Genomic DNA, 17,358 nt, shown 5'->3' with positions numbered 1-17,358 from the left:
TCCAAAAATTGGGCCACACAGACACCCACCCCATCAGTGGCAGCACTTGGGCCCTAGTTGCAAACAGGATGTTTTGATTTGCATCAAGCACATTCAAAAATACGCCATTCTTATCCGTCCCCAGGATGACACCGGGGTACGTAGAAAAAGTCTTTGCTGATCCATGACTTGTTCATCTTGGCTTCTTTTAAAAACAATGTAAGCAAGGGTTACTCCAAGCGGAGTCTCCCTTTTTTTCCAAAAATTGGGCCACACAGACACCCACCCCATCAGTGGCAGCACTTGGGCCCTAGTTGCAAACAGGATGTTTTGATTTGCATCAAGCACATTCAAAAATACGCCATTCTTATCCGTCCCCAGGATGACACCGGGGTAGGTAGCAAAGTCTTTCCTGATCCCAGCTCTGTTCATCTTGGCTTCTTTTAAAAACACAGCAAGCAAGGGTTACTCCAAGCGGAGTCTCCCTTTTTTCCAAAAATTGGGCCACACAGACACCCACCCCATCAGTGGCAGCACTTGGGCCCTAGTTGCAAACAGGATGTTTTGATTTGCATCAAGCACATTCAAAAATACGCCATTCTTATCCGTCCCCAGGATGACACCGGGGTACGTAGATAAAGTCTTTGCTGATCCATGACTTGTTCATCTTGGCTTCTTTTAAAAACAATGTAAGCAAGGGTTACACCAAGCGGAGTCTCCCTTTTTTTCCAAAAATTGGGCCACACAGACACCCACCCCATCAGTGGCAGCACTTGGGCCCTAGTTGCAAACAGGATGTTTTGATTTGCATCAAGCACATTCAAAAATACGCCATTCTTATCCGTCCCCAGGATGACACCGGGGTACGTAGATAAAGTCTTTGCTGATCCATGACTTGTTCATCTTGGCTTCTTTTAAAAACAATGTAAGCAAGGGTTACTCCAAGCGGAGTCTCCCTTTTTTTCCAAAAATTGGGCCACACAGACACCCACCCCAGTGGCAGCACTTGGGCCCTAGTTGCAAACAGGATGTTTTGATTTGCATCAAGCACATTCAAAAATACGCCATTCTTATCCGTCCCCAGGATGACACCGGGGTAGGTAGCAAAGTCTTTCCTGATCCCAGCTCTGTTCATCTTGGCTTCTTTTAAAAACACAGCAAGCAAGGGTTACTCTAAGCGGAGTCTCCCTTTTTTCCAAAAATTGGGCCACACAGACACCCACCCCATCAGTGGCAGCACTTGGGCCCTAGTTGCAAACAGGATGTTTTGATTTGCATCAAGCACATTCAAAAATACGCCATTCTTATCCGTCCCCAGGATGACACCGGGGTACGTAGATAAAGTCTTTGCTGATCCATGACTTGTTCATCTTGGCTTCTTTTAAAAACAATGTAAGCAAGGGTTACTCCAAGCGGAGTCTCCCTTTTTTTCCAAAAATTGGGCCACACAGACACCCACCCCATCAGTGGCAGCACTTGGGCCCTAGTTGCAAACAGGATGTTTTGATTTGCATCAAGCACATTCAAAAATACGCCATTGTTATCCGTCCCCAGGATGACACCGGGGTACGTAGATAAAGTCTTTGCTGATCCATGACTTGTTCATCTTGGCTTCTTTTAAAAACAATGTAAGCAAGGGTTACTCCAAGCGGAGTCTCCCTTTTTTTCCAAAAATTGGGCCACACAGACACCCACCCCATCAGTGGCAGCACTTGGGCCCTAGTTGCAAACAGGATGTTTTGATTTGCATCAAGCACATTCAAAAATACGCCATTCTTATCCGTCCCCAGGATGACACCGGGGTAGGTAGCAAAGTCTTTCCTGATCCCAGCTCTGTTCATCTTGGCTTCTTTTAAAAACACAGCAAGCAAGGGTTACTCCAAGCGGAGTCTCCCTTTTTTCCAAAAATTGGGCCACACAGACACCCACCCCATCAGTGGCAGCACTTGGGCCCTAGTTGCAAACAGGATGTTTTGATTTGCATCAAGCACATTCAAAAATACGCCATTCTTATCCGTCCCCAGGATGACACCGGGGTACGTAGATAAAGTCTTTGCTGATCCATGACTTGTTCATCTTGGCTTCTTTTAAAAACAATGTAAGCAAGGGTTACTCCAAGCGGAGTCTCCCTTTTTTTCCAAAAATTGGGCCACACAGACACCCACCCCATCAGTGGCAGCACTTGGGCCCTAGTTGCAAACAGGATGTTTTGATTTGCATCAAGCACATTCAAAAATACGCCATTCTTATCCGTCCCCAGGATGACACCGGGGTAGGTAGCAAAGTCTTTCCTGATCCCAGCTCTGTTCATCTTGGCTTCTTTTAAAAACACAGCAAGCAAGGGTTACTCCAAGCGGAGTCTCCCTTTTTTCCAAAAATTGGGCCCACACACACCCACCCCTTCAGTGGCAGCAGTTGTGCCCCAGTTGTACACTTCACAGCTAGATTTGCATCAAGCACATTCAAAAATACGCCATTCTTATCCGTCCCCAGGATGACACCGGGGTAGGTAGCAAAGTCTTTCCTGATCCCAGCTCTGTTCATCTTGGCTTCTTTTAAAAACACAGCAAGCAAGGGTTACTCCAAGCGGAGCCTCTCTTTTTTCCAAAAATTGGGCCCCACACACCCACCCATTCAGTGGCAGCAGTTGTGCCCCAGTTGTACACTTCACAGCTAGATTTGCATCAAGCACATTCCAAAATACGCCATTCTTATCCGTCCCCAGGATGACACCGGGGTAGGTAGCAAAGTGTTTCCTGATCCCAGCTCTGTTCATCTTGGCTTCTTTTAAAAACACAGCAAGCAAGGGTTACTCCAAGCGGAGTCTCCCTTTTTTTCCAAAAATTGTGCCCCACACACCCACCCATTCAGTGGCAGCAGTTGTGCCCCAGTTGTACACTTCACAACTAGATTTGCATCAAGCACATTCAAAAATACGCCATAATTAACCGTCCCCAGGATGACACCAGGGTAGGTAGCAAAGTCTTTCCTGATCCCAGCTCTGTTCATCTTGGCTTCTTTTAAAAACACAGCAAGCAAGGGTTACTCCAAGCGGAGTCTCCCTTTTTTCCAAAAATTGGGCCCACACACACCCACCCCTTCAGTGGCAGCAGTTGTGCCCCAGTTGTACACTTCACAGCTAGATTTGCATCAAGCACATTCAAAAATACGCCATTCTTATCCGTCCCCAGGATGACACCGGGGTAGGTAGCAAAGTCTTTCCTGATCCCAGCTCTGTTCATCTTGGCTTCTTTTAAAAACACAGCAAGCAAGGGTTACTCCAAGCGGAGTCTCCCTTTTTTCCAAAAATTGGGCCACACAGACACCCACCCCATCAGTGGCAGCACTTGGGCCCTAGTTGCAAACAGGATGTTTTGATTTGCATCAAGCACATTCAAAAATACGCCATTCTTATCCGTCCCCAGGATGACACCGGGGTACGTAGATAAAGTCTTTGCTGATCCATGACTTGTTCATCTTGGCTTCTTTTAAAAACAATGTAAGCAAGGGTTACTCCAAGCGGAGTCTCCCTTTTTTTCCAAAAATTGGGCCACACAGACACCCACCCCATCAGTGGCAGCACTTGGGCCCTAGTTGCAAACAGGATGTTTTGATTTGCATCAAGCACATTCAAAAATACGCCATTCTTATCCGTCCCCAGGATGACACCGGGGTACGTAGAAAAAGTCTTTGCTGATCCATGACTTGTTCATCTTGGCTTCTTTTAAAAACAATGTAAGCAAGGGTTACTCCAAGCGGAGTCTCCCTTTTTTTCCAAAAATTGGGCCACACAGACACCCACCCCATCAGTGGCAGCACTTGGGCCCTAGTTGCAAACAGGATGTTTTGATTTGCATCAAGCACATTCAAAAATACGCCATTCTTATCCGTCCCCAGGATGACACCGGGGTAGGTAGCAAAGTCTTTCCTGATCCCAGCTCTGTTCATCTTGGCTTCTTTTAAAAACACAGCAAGCAAGGGTTACTCCAAGCGGAGTCTCCCTTTTTTCCAAAAATTGGGCCACACAGACACCCACCCCATCAGTGGCAGCACTTGGGCCCTAGTTGCAAACAGGATGTTTTGATTTGCATCAAGCACATTCAAAAATACGCCATTCTTATCCGTCCCCAGGATGACACCGGGGTACGTAGATAAAGTCTTTGCTGATCCATGACTTGTTCATCTTGGCTTCTTTTAAAAACAATGTAAGCAAGGGTTACTCCAAGCGGAGTCTCCCTTTTTTTCCAAAAATTGGGCCACACAGACACCCACCCCATCAGTGGCAGCACTTGGGCCCTAGTTGCAAACAGGATGTTTTGATTTGCATCAAGCACATTCAAAAATACGCCATTCTTATCCGTCCCCAGGATGACACCGGGGTACGTAGATAAAGTCTTTGCTGATCCATGACTTGTTCATCTTGGCTTCTTTTAAAAACAATGTAAGCAAGGGTTACTCCAAGCGGAGTCTCCCTTTTTTTCCAAAAATTGGGCCACACAGACACCCACCCCATCAGTGGCAGCACTTGGGCCCTAGTTGCAAACAGGATGTTTTGATTTGCATCAAGCACATTCAAAAATACGCCATTCTTATCCGTCCCCAGGATGACACCGGGGTAGGTAGCAAAGTCTTTCCTGATCCCAGCTCTGTTCATCTTGGCTTCTTTTAAAAACACAGCAAGCAAGGGTTACTCCAAGCGGAGTCTCCCTTTTTTCCAAAAATTGGGCCACACAGACACCCACCCCATCAGTGGCAGCACTTGGGCCCTAGTTGCAAACAGGATGTTTTGATTTGCATCAAGCACATTCAAAAATACGCCATTCTTATCCGTCCCCAGGATGACACCGGGGTACGTAGATAAAGTCTTTGCTGATCCATGACTTGTTCATCTTGGCTTCTTTTAAAAACAATGTAAGCAAGGGTTACTCCAAGCGGAGTCTCCCTTTTTTTCCAAAAATTGGGCCACACAGACACCCACCCCATCAGTGGCAGCACTTGGGCCCTAGTTGCAAACAGGATGTTTTGATTTGCATCAAGCACATTCAAAAATACGCCATTCTTATCCGTCCCCAGGATGACACCGGGGTACGTAGATAAAGTCTTTGCTGATCCATGACTTGTTCATCTTGGCTTCTTTTAAAAACAATGTAAGCAAGGGTTACTCCAAGCGGAGTCTCCCTTTTTTTCCAAAAATTGGGCCACACAGACACCCACCCCATCAGTGGCAGCACTTGGGCCCTAGTTGCAAACAGGATGTTTTGATTTGCATCAAGCACATTCAAAAATACGCCATTCTTATCCGTCCCCAGGATGACACCGGGGTAGGTAGCAAAGTCTTTCCTGATCCCAGCTCTGTTCATCTTGGCTTCTTTTAAAAACACAGCAAGCAAGGGTTACTCCAAGCGGAGTCTCCCTTTTTTCCAAAAATTGGGCCACACAGACACCCACCCCATCAGTGGCAGCACTTGGGCCCTAGTTGCAAACAGGATGTTTTGATGTGCATCAAGCACATTCAAAAATACGCCATTCTTATCCGTCCCCAGGATGACACCGGGGTACGTAGATAAAGTCTTTGCTGATCCATGACTTGTTCATCTTGGCTTCTTTTAAAAACAATGTAAGCAAGGGTTACTCCAAGCGGAGTCTCCCTTTTTTTCCAAAAATTGGGCCACACAGACACCCACCCCATCAGTGGCAGCACTTGGGCCCTAGTTGCAAACAGGATGTTTTGATTTGCATCAAGCACATTCAAAAATACGCTATTCTTATCCGTCCCCAGGATGACACCGGGGTACGTAGATAAAGTCTTTGCTGATCCATGACTTGTTCATCTTGGCTTCTTTTAAAAACAATGTAAGCAAGGGTTACTCCAAGCGGAGTCTCCCTTTTTTTCCAAAAATTGGGCCACACAGACACCCACCCCATCAGTGGCAGCACTTGGGCCCTAGTTGCAAACAGGATGTTTTGATTTGCATCAAGCACATTCAAAAATACGCCATTCTTATCCGTCCCCAGGATGACACCGGGGTAGGTAGCAAAGTCTTTCCTGATCCCAGCTCTGTTCATCTTGGCTTCTTTTAAAAACACAGCAAGCAAGGGTTACTCCAAGCGGAGTCTCCCTTTTTTCCAAAAATTGGGCCACACAGACACCCACCCCATCAGTGGCAGCACTTGGGCCCTAGTTGCAAACAGGATGTTTTGATTTGCATCAAGCACATTCAAAAATACGCCATTCTTATCCGTCCCCAGGATGACACCGGGGTACGTAGATAAAGTCTTTGCTGATCCATGACTTGTTCATCTTGGCTTCTTTTAAAAACAATGTAAGCAAGGGTTACTCCAAGCGGAGTCTCCCTTTTTTTCCAAAAATTGGGCCACACAGACACCCACCCCATCAGTGGCAGCACTTGGGCCCTAGTTGCAAACAGGATGTTTTGATTTGCATCAAGCACATTCAAAAATACGCCATTCTTATCCGTCCCCAGGATGACACCGGGGTACGTAGATAAAGTCTTTGCTGATCCATGACTTGTTCATCTTGGCTTCTTTTAAAAACAATGTAAGCAAGGGTTACTCCAAGCGGAGTCTCCCTTTTTTTCCAAAAATTGGGCCACACAGACACCCACCCCATCAGTGGCAGCACTTGGGCCCTAGTTGCAAACAGGATGTTTTGATTTGCATCAAGCACATTCAAAAATACGCCATTCTTATCCGTCCCCAGGATGACACCGGGGTAGGTAGCAAAGTCTTTCCTGATCCCAGCTCTGTTCATCTTGGCTTCTTTTAAAAACACAGCAAGCAAGGGTTACTCCAAGCGGAGTCTCCCTTTTTTCCAAAAATTGGGCCACACAGACACCCACCCCATCAGTGGCAGCACTTGGGCCCTAGTTGCAAACAGGATGTTTTGATGTGCATCAAGCACATTCAAAAATACGCCATTCTTATCCGTCCCCAGGATGACACCGGGGTACGTAGATAAAGTCTTTGCTGATCCATGACTTGTTCATCTTGGCTTCTTTTAAAAACAATGTAAGCAAGGGTTACTCCAAGCGGAGTCTCCCTTTTTTTCCAAAAATTGGGCCACACAGACACCCACCCCATCCGTGGCAGCACTTGGGCCCTAGTTGCAAACAGGATGTTTTGATTTGCATCAAGCACATTCAAAAATACGCCATTCTTATCCGTCCCCAGGATGACACCGGGGTAGGTAGCAAAGTCTTTCCTGATCCCAGCTCTGTTCATCTTGGCTTCTTTTAAAAACACAGCAAGCAAGGGTTACTCCAAGCGGAGTCTCCCTTTTTTCCAAAAATTGGGCCCACACACACCCACCCCTTCAGTGGCAGCAGTTGTGCCCCAGTTGTACACTTCACAGCTAGATTTGCATCAAGCACATTCAAAAATACGCCATTCTTATCCGTCCCCAGGATGACACCGGGGTAGGTAGCAAAGTCTTTCCTGATCCCAGCTCTGTTCATCTTGGCTTCTTTTAAAAACACAGCAAGCAAGGGTTACTCCAAGCGGAGTCTCCCTTTTTTCCAAAAATTGGGCCACACAGACACCCACCCCATCAGTGGCAGCACTTGGGCCCTAGTTGCAAACAGGATGTTTTGATTTGCATCAAGCACATTCAAAAATACGCCATTCTTATCCGTCCCCAGGATGACACCGGGGTACGTAGATAAAGTCTTTGCTGATCCATGACTTGTTCATCTTGGCTTCTTTTAAAAACAATGTAAGCAAGGGTTACTCCAAGCGGAGTCTCCCTTTTTTTCCAAAAATTGGGCCACACAGACACCCACCCCATCAGTGGCAGCACTTGGGCCCTAGTTGCAAACAGGATGTTTTGATTTGCATCAAGCACATTCAAAAATACGCCATTCTTATCCGTCCCCAGGATGACACCGGGGTACGTAGATAAAGTCTTTGCTGATCCATGACTTGTTCATCTTGGCTTCTTTTAAAAACAATGTAAGCAAGGGTTACTCCAAGCGGAGTCTCCCTTTTTTTCCAAAAATTGGGCCACACAGACACCCACCCCATCAGTGGCAGCACTTGGGCCGTAGTTGCAAACAGGATGTTTTGATTTGCATCAAGCACATTCCAAATCCACAAGCATTTACTCTCCCCAGGATGACACAGGGGTAGTAAATTCCTTCTGGATCCATGACTTGTTCATTTTGATGAACGTCAGTCTGTCCACATTGTCACTGGACAGACGCGTGCGCTTATCTGTCAGCACACACCCAGCAGCACTGAATACACGTTCAGAGACAACGCTGGCAGCTGGACACGACAAAATCTCCAAGGCGTAACTGGAGAGCTCTGGCCATTTTTCTATGTTTGAAGCCCAAAAGGAGCAAGGCTCCAGTTGCACAGTCATGGCATCGATGTTCATTTGGAGATACTCCTGTATCATCCTCTCCAGCCGTTGAGTATGTGTCAGACTTGTTGTCTCTGGTGGCCTTGCAAAAGAGGGTCTAAAAAAATTATGAAAAGATTCCATAAAATTGCTGTTACCGGCACCAGATACGGTCCTACTGGTACGGGTAGACTGGTGAAGATGACGAGACCGTCCCATGTTTGTCAAGTTACAACTGGGAGATTCCCTCCCTGCACCTGCACGGTTGTTTGGTGGAAAAGCCGAGCTAAGATCGAGTAACAGCTTCTCCTGATACTCCTGCATACGTGCGTCCCTTTCTATGGCTGGAATTATGTCACAAAATTTGGACTTGTACCGGGGATCTAATAGTGTGGCAATCCAGTAGTCATCATCACTTCTAATTTTGACAATACGACTGTCATGTTGGAGGTAGTGCAACAAGAAGGCACTCATGTGTCTTGCGCAGCCATGCGGACCAAGTCCACGCTGTGTTTGTGGCATAGAGGTGCTAACCGTTCTTTCTTCCTCTGACATCTCCCCCCAACCTCTTTCAACTGAAATTTGACCAAGGTCTCCCTCATCCGCTGAGTCTTCCATGTCCATGGACAGTTCGTCCTCCATTTCTTCATGTTCTCCTGCACCTTGCTCAACATTTCGCCTGCTACTATGCGCCCTTGTCGATCCCTGTTCCCCATGGTCCCATGCCTGCTGCGTTGGTGATGATGAACGTCTGGATCTTGGTGATGTTGTTGTCCCTTGCACATATGAATCCTCCTGTAGTTCCTCCCCTTCATGTTGTCCCACCCCCTGACTCCGAATAGTGTTTAGCGTGTGCTCCAGCATGTAAATGACTGGAATCGTCATGCTGATAATGGCATTGTCAGAGCTAAACATATTCGTCGCCATGTCGAAACTGTGCAGAAGGGTGCATAGGTCCTTGATCTGAGACCACTCCATCAGGGTGATCTGCCCCACCTCTGCATCTCGTTGGCCCAGGCTATACGTCATGACGTATTGCACCAGGGCTCTGCGGTGCTGCCACAGTCGCTGTAACATGTGTAGAGTTGAATTCCAGCGTGTCGCCACATCGCATTTCAGGCGATGAACCGGCAGGCCGAAAGACTTCTGGAGCGATGCAAGTCGCTCAGCTGCGGCGCTTGAACGCCGGAAGTGAGCAGACAGTTTTCGTGCCCTGTTCAGAAGGCCATCTAGGCCGGGATAGTGTGTTAAAAATTGCTGCACGACAAGGTTCAACACGTGAGCCATACAAGGTACGTGTGTCACCTTGCCCAGGCGAAGGGCCGCACCCAGGTTTGCAGCATTGTCGCACACGGCCTTACCAGGCTGCAGGTTGAGTGGAGACAACCATTTATTAAACTCGGACCGCAGAGCTGACCACAACTCCTCAGCTGTGTGACTCTTATTACCAAGACATGTCAAGCTAAAGACCGCCTGATGCCGTTGCGCTCGGCTGCCAGCATAGTAATGAGGCGTGCGTGATTCCTTCTGCGCAGTGAGAACGCTGGTGGCCTGACCAGGCAGGCTTGGGGCGGAGGTGGAGGACCCAGATGAGGTGGAGGATGCAGAAGCTGTGGCGGAACTTGGACAGACAGAGGATTGACACACAAGTCGTGGGGACGGCAAGACTTGTGCAGCAGACCCTTCACCATCTATCACCATAGTTACCCAGTGCCCAGTCAGCGACATGTAACGTCCCTGTCCATGCTTACTGGTCCAAGTATCGGTGGTGAAATGCACCCGTTCACACACAGAGTTTCTCAAGGAAGCGGTGATGTTGTGTGCGACATGCTGGTGTAGCGCGGGCACACCTTTCTTAGAGAAGTAGTGGCGACTAGGCATCTGGTACTGGGGCACAGCGACAGACATAAGGTCTCTAAAATCCTGTGTGTCCACTAGGCGGAAAGGCAGCATTTCGGTAGCCAACAGCTTACAGAGGGATAGAGTCAACCTCTTAGCTTTGTCATGGGTCGGAGGAAGTGGCCTTTTATTTGACCACATCTGAGGGACAGAGATCTGGCTGCTGTGTGTAGACGGTGTTGAGTAGGGTGTCCCTGGAAAAATGCAGGTTTGTGAGGAAAGTGCAGGCGGAGACATGATGTTGCCTTCATCCAACGTTGGTGCTATCGATGTCTGAGAGAGCTGTACACACTCACTTGTTTCCCCTTCCAAACCAACTGACGACCTTACAAGCAAACTGCCTGTTGCGGTTACAGTGGTGGAAGTTTTGCGTGGAAAAACAGGTGTGACAGCTGTCCCCACAGTCCTAGAAGATGAAGAGCGCGCGGATGCACTGGAAGGGGCGGGCGGTGGATGGTTCGCTCCGCTAGCCGGCATTGCAGCACGGTGAGCTTCCCACCGGGACTTATGATATTTATTCATGTGACGATTCATGGAAGAAGTTGTCAAACTGCTGAGGTTTTGACCTCTACTAACAGAATCATGACAAATGTTACATATCACATGAGTTGGGCGATCTTTTTCGATGTGAAAAAAGGCCCAGGCTAGGCAAGGCTTAGAGGCCATGCGACCTGTTGATCCACCCCGAATAATGCTCATAGGCAGAGTGGTGGCTGAGGATGCAGTTGTAGACGTGCTACCAGTGCTCCGACTCTGTCCAGGAAGGCGCAAGGTAACTTCGTCGTCGGTTGCATCCTCCTCCACCGCCTCTGTTGACCTCCTCGAGTGCCTGACTGGGGGTTGACAGTAGGTGGGATCTAGAACGTCATCATCAATTGTTGTGTTTGCACTCCCCTCCCCCTCAGACCGAGCCTCTTCTTGCCCTGACCGAATATTTAAGTTGTCATCCCAATCGGGTATCTGCGTCTCATCTTCATCAGTATGTTCCTCATTGTCTATAACCACAGGTGTTACAGTTTGTGACAAAGGGTCAACATTATGCTCAGAAACTTGGTCCTCACGGCCTGAATCTGAGTCACAAAGGTTCTGGGCATCACTGCAGACCATTTCCTGTTCTGTACTCACTGTAGCTTGGGAGCAGACCTCTGATTCCCAGGCTATAGTGTGACTGAACAGCTCTGCAGACTCAGCCATCTCAGTTCCACCATACTGTGCAGGGCTGATGGAGACTTCAGAGCTGGGAGAAATCAAGTGTGATTGGGATGACAACTCAGAGGAATGGTGTTTTTTGGATGCGGTACTTGAAGTGGCTGAGAGGGCACTTGTTGGACCACTTGAGATCCATTCAAGCATTTTCCTTTTTTGCCCATCATCTACCTTTGTTCCTCTTGTTCGTGTCCGTAAAAAAGGGAGCACATCGGATTGTCCACAATAAGTAGTAGACATCTTACTTTTGCTAGTAGATGGTCTATCTTCAGCAGATGATAATGGAGCTTTGCCACCTTCCCCACTGACAAAACATTTTTTGCCTTTTCCACCACGCCTCTTCCCCTTTCCACCAGCATCTGTCATTTTGCCACTCATGTTGATTGCGACAAGATTGTGGACTGAAAATGTGGTAGTAAAAATTGAGAGGTGGTGAAGATTGCAGTGGTGGTCTAGCTTTATTAACAGCAGAATAATAAAGAATAAATATCCCTGACAATGTAACTTAGTTATAATTCGTTGGAGTGTGCAACGCAGGCAGACGTGCTGCAAATGTCTTGGCACTAGTGGGACTATAGCAAAGTCCAATAGCCACGTATAGGATGCCACTAGGTACACTGAGTGTTTGCTAGTATAATGGCTTCGTTATAATTAGTTGGAGTGTGCAACGCAGGCAGATGCGCTCTGCAAATGTCTTGGCACTAGTGGGACTATAGCAAAGTCCAATAGCCACGTATAGGATGCCACTAGGTACACTGTGTGTTTGCTAGTATAATGGCTGAGTTTAAAAAACTTGGAGTGTGCAATGCAGGCAGATGTGCTCTGCTAATGTCTTTGCACTAGTGGGACTATAGCAAAGTCCAATAGCCACGTATAGGATGCCACTAGGTACACTGAGTGTTTGCTAGTAAAATTGCTTCGTTATAATTAGTTGGAGTGTGCAACGCAGGCAGATGCGCTCTGCAAATGTCTTGGCACTAGTGGGACTATAGCAAAGTCCAATAGCCACGTATAGGATGCCACTAGGTACACTGAGTGTTTGCTAGTAAAATTGCTTCGTTATAATTAGTTGGAGTGTGCAACGCAGGCAGATGCGCTCTGCAAATGTCTTGGCACTAGTGGGACTATAGCAAAGTCCAATAGCCACGTATAGGATGTCACTAGGTACACTGAGTGTTTGCTAGTATAATGGCTTCGTTATAATTAGTTGGAGTGTGCAACGCAGGCAGATGCGCTCTGCAAATGTCTTGGCACTAGTGGGACTATAGCAAAGTCCAATAGCCACGTATAGGATGCCACTAGGTACACTGAGTGTTTGCTAGTATAATGGCTTCGTTATAATTAGTTGGAGTGTGCAACGCAGGCAGATGCGCTCTGCAAATGTCTTGGCACTAGTGGGACTATAGCAAAGTCCAATAGCCACGTATAGGATGCCACTAGGTACACTGTGTGTTTGCTAGTATAATGGCTGAGTTTAAAAAACTTGGAGTGTGCAATGCAGGCAGATGTGCTCTGCTAATGTCTTTGCACTAGTGGGACTATAGCAAAGTCCAATAGCCACGTATAGGATGCCACTAGGTACACTGAGTGTTTGCTAGTAAAATTGCTTAGTTTAAAAAACTTGGAGTGTGCAATGCAGGCAGATGTGCTCTGCAAATGTCTTGGCCCTAGTGGGACTATAGCAAAGTCCAATAGCCACGTATAGGATGCCACTAGGTACACTGAGTGTGTGCTAGTATAATGGCTTCGTTATAATTAGTTGGAGTGTGCAACGCAGGCATATGCGCTCTGCAAATGTCTTGGCACTAGTGGGACTATAGCAAAGTCCAATAGCCACGTATAGGATGCCACTAGGTACACTGAGTGTTTGCTAGTATAATGGCTTCGTTATAATTTGTTGTAGTGTGCAACACAGGCAGATGCGCTCTGCAAATGTCTTGGCACTAGTGGGACTATAGCAAAGTCCAATAGCCACGTATAGGATGCCACTAGGTACACTGAGTGTGTGCTAGTATAATGGCTTCGTTATAATTAGTTGGAGTGTGCAACGCAGGCAGATGCGCTCTGCAAATGTCTTGGCACTAGTGGGACTATAGCAAAGTCCAATAGCCACGTATAGGATGCCACTAGGTACACTGAGTGTTTGCTAGTATAATGGCTTCGTTATAATTAGTTGGAGTGTGCAACGCAGGCAGATGCGCTCTGCAAATGTCTTGGCACTAGTGGGACTATAGCAAAGTCCAATAGCCACGTATAGGATGCCACTAGGTACACTGTGTGTTTGCTAGTATAATGGCTGAGTTTAAAAAACTTGGAGTGTGCAATGCAGGCAGATGTGCTCTGCTAATGTCTTTGCACTAGTGGGACTATAGCAAAGTCCAATAGCCACGTATAGGATGCCACTATGTACACTGAGTGTTTGCTAGTAAAATTGCTTAGTTTAAAAAACTTGGAGTGTGCAATGCAGGCAGATGTGCTCTGCAAATGTCTTGGCACTAGTGGGACTATAGCAAAGTCCAATAGCCACGTATAGGATGCCACTAGGTACACTGAGTGTGTGCTAGTATAATGGCTTCGTTATAATTAGTTGGAGTGTGCAACGCAGGCAGATGCGCTCTGCAAATGTCTTGGCACTAGTGGGACTATAGCAAAGTCCAATAGCCACGTATAGGATGCCACTAGGTACACTGAGTGTTTGCTAGTATAATGGCTTCGTTATAATTAGTTGGAGTGTGCAACGCAGGCAGATGCGCTCTGCAAATGTCTTGGCACTAGTGGGACTATAGCAAAGTCCAATAGCCACGTATAGGATGCCACTAGGTACACTGAGTGTTTGCTAGTATAATGGCTTCGTTATAATTTGTTGGAGTGTGCAACGCAGGCAGATGCGCTCTGCAAATGTCTTGGCACTAGTGGGACTATAGCAAAGTCCAATAGCCACGTATAGGATGCCACTAGGTACACTGAGTGTTTGCTAGTATAATGGCTTCGTTATAATTTGTTGGAGTGTGCAACGCAGGCAGATGCGCTCTGCAAATGTCTTGGCACTAGTGGGACTATAGCAAAGTCCAATAGCCACGTATAGGATGCCACTAGGTACACTGAGTGTTTGCTAGTATAATGGCTTCGTTATAATTTGTTGGAGTGTGCAACGCAGGCAGATGCGCGCTGCAAATGTCTTGGCACTAGTGGGACTATAGCAAAGTCCAATAGCCACGTATAGGATGCTGTCACGCTCCCCGGGTCCTCACCCCCGTTCCCCGGCTCACCTGCCACGCTCTCCGCTCCCCAGTCACCGGATTCCGTCCGTCCCAGGGCTCCGGGCCCCCGATCCCGGCGCCCGACAGCTTCCCTGGACCTGGCCGGCTCCCCTGCGTCCTCCTCGCAGCCTCCTTCCCTGGCTTCTGGCACCCGGGCGGCGCGCATGCGCATTAGGGCGCGCGCGCGCGGTCACTGACCCTTTCTTAAAGGGCCAGCGTCCATTAACAGGAAATGAGGTTGCACAGGTACAGGGTATATAAGGGGTCATTGTCCAAGGGGGCGGGGCCTGATCTTCGTGTTCCCTGAGCTAGGAGTCAGGTCTCCTGGTGTTACTGTGCTCGTACTCACCTATCTCTCTTTGTAGAGCCGTGCCTGCTTCGCCATCCAGTCTGCCGTATCCTGAAACCCGAACGCTGTCCATCTGCCATCCTGACAGTCCGCACCACCTCGGATCCCTGCGGTGACCCGTCTTCTTGCTCCCAAGGTTCCGGACCCCGCCTGACATCATCTCGGCTTCCGAACCTGAGCTGCGTCACCCGGACTACCACCCGTAACTCCGTAGTCCCAGGGACTTCTCCGCTATACCTGTGTGCAAGGACTGCTCTGCTGTTTCTAGTGCTCCAGCTGCCGGACTCTTTGCTACCATCTAGGAGTTCGGTCCAGTGGATCCACCTCCTGGGCCTGCCCGTACACCTGGCCGTGACAGTAAGATCAGGCCATGGATCCCGCTGCAGCACTATTGGCCCTGCAAGAGGAACTCCAACGCCAGCGTGAAGTCCAGACCCGCATGCTGCAATTTATGACCTCCGTGGACACCCGCCTGTACACGTTACAAGCATCCATGACGCCTGCGGCACCCAGGTCCTCCAATGGACAATCCACGGCTCCCGCACCAGTGGCAGCCTCGTCGGGTGCTTCCCAACTCCGGTTGGCTTCACCACCTCGTTATTCTGGAGATCCCAAGACCTGCAGGGGCTTCATCAACCAATGTTCCCTTCATTTCACGCAGCTGCCACATCTATTCGCCTCCGACCAAGCCAAGGTCGCCTTTATAATGTCCCACCTAGAGGGCGAGGCACTGGCGTGGATGAACCCCTTGTGGGAGAAGGAGGACCCCGTGACCAAGAACCTTCGAGAGTTCCTGCAGGCCTTTCGCAGTACCTTTGACGAGCCGGGACGCGCCTCTGCGTCTGCTTCATCACTTCTCCGCCTACGTCAAGGAACACTGACGGTGGGCCAATACGCCATCCGTTTCCGCACTTTGGCTTCTGAACTCGGGTGGAATAATGAGGCCCTGACAGCCGCCTTCTGGGAGGGACTCTCGAGTCGCATCAAAGATGAGTTGGCGGGTCGTGACTTGCCCTCCACCCTAGATGCCCTGATTGCCCTGGCTACTCGAGTGGACATTCGTTTTCAGGAGCGCTCTAAAGAGCTGTCTCGTGAGAGACGACCGGTACGGCATTCCTCACCTCCCCAGAAGCCCTCCGCACCTCAGTCATCAACAGCTGGGATTCCCGTCCACGAGCCCATGCAGATTGACCGAGTACGACAGTCTGAACAGCGTCGAGCAGAGCGGCTCGCCAAGGGCCTCTGCTTTTACTGCGGAGAGGGCACACACCTGCTACGCGCCTGTCCAGAGAGGCCGGGAAACTCCAAAGCCTAGGGTTGGTAGGAGAGGCCACCCTAGGTGCTGGGACTCTCTCAGACCCGGTTATGTGGACTGTGCAAGTGTCAACGGGAGAGACACGGTTCACGGCTGAGGCATACCTCGATTCCGGGGCAGCAGGCAATTTCATTCAGCAGGCCACGGTGGACAAGTACCAGCTGCCTGTTACTCCACTTGACAAACCCCTCGTGATAGCCTCTGTGGATGGGAGACCCCTCTCTGATACCATCTCCTGGGTCACCAGACCGGTCGAACTACGTATCGGTGCCCTGCACACCGAGAACATCTCTCTCTACGTCCTTCCACACATGTCCCATCAAATCCTGCTGGGACTTCCCTGGTTGCGGACACACGAACCCTCAGTCAGCTGGGGTACTGGCGAAATCACCCGATGGGGTCCTTCTTGTCATGAGAAGTGTCTGAAGTCCATACCACACATCCGACGACCTCCGGTTCCAGAGAACCTACCGGAACTGCCCTCGGCCTATTGGTCCTTCGCAGACGTTTTCGACAAGAAGGAGTCTGAGGTACTTCCGCCACACCGTCCCTACGATTGTGCCATCGACCTGCTCCCAGGAACAACACCACCTCGAGGACGGATATATCCGTTGTCCCCAGCCGAAACCAGGGCCATGTCTACCTACATCACAGAGAGCCTGGCTAAGGGATTCATCCGGAGATCCTCCTCTCCTGCGGGAGCGGGCTTCTTCTTCGTTAAGAAGAAAGAGGGTGACCTACGCCCCTGCATCGACTACCGGGGTCTGAATCAGATCACCGTAAAGAACAAGTACCCTCTGCCGCTCATCCCCGAATTGTTCGACCGGCTCAGAGGAGCCCGTGTGTTCACCAAACTGGATCTTCGGGGTGCTTACAACCTAGTTCGTATCCGCTCTGGGGACGAATGGAAGACCGCGTTTAATACTCGCGATGGGCGCTATGAATACTGCGTGATGCCCTTCGGCCTATGTAATGCACCAGCAGTCTTCCA

This window comes from Anomaloglossus baeobatrachus, chromosome 1 (assembly GCF_048569485.1).
Source record: "Anomaloglossus baeobatrachus isolate aAnoBae1 chromosome 1, aAnoBae1.hap1, whole genome shotgun sequence".
NCBI lineage: Eukaryota > Metazoa > Chordata > Amphibia > Anura > Aromobatidae > Anomaloglossus > Anomaloglossus baeobatrachus.
This window is presented reverse-complemented; position numbering follows the sequence as displayed.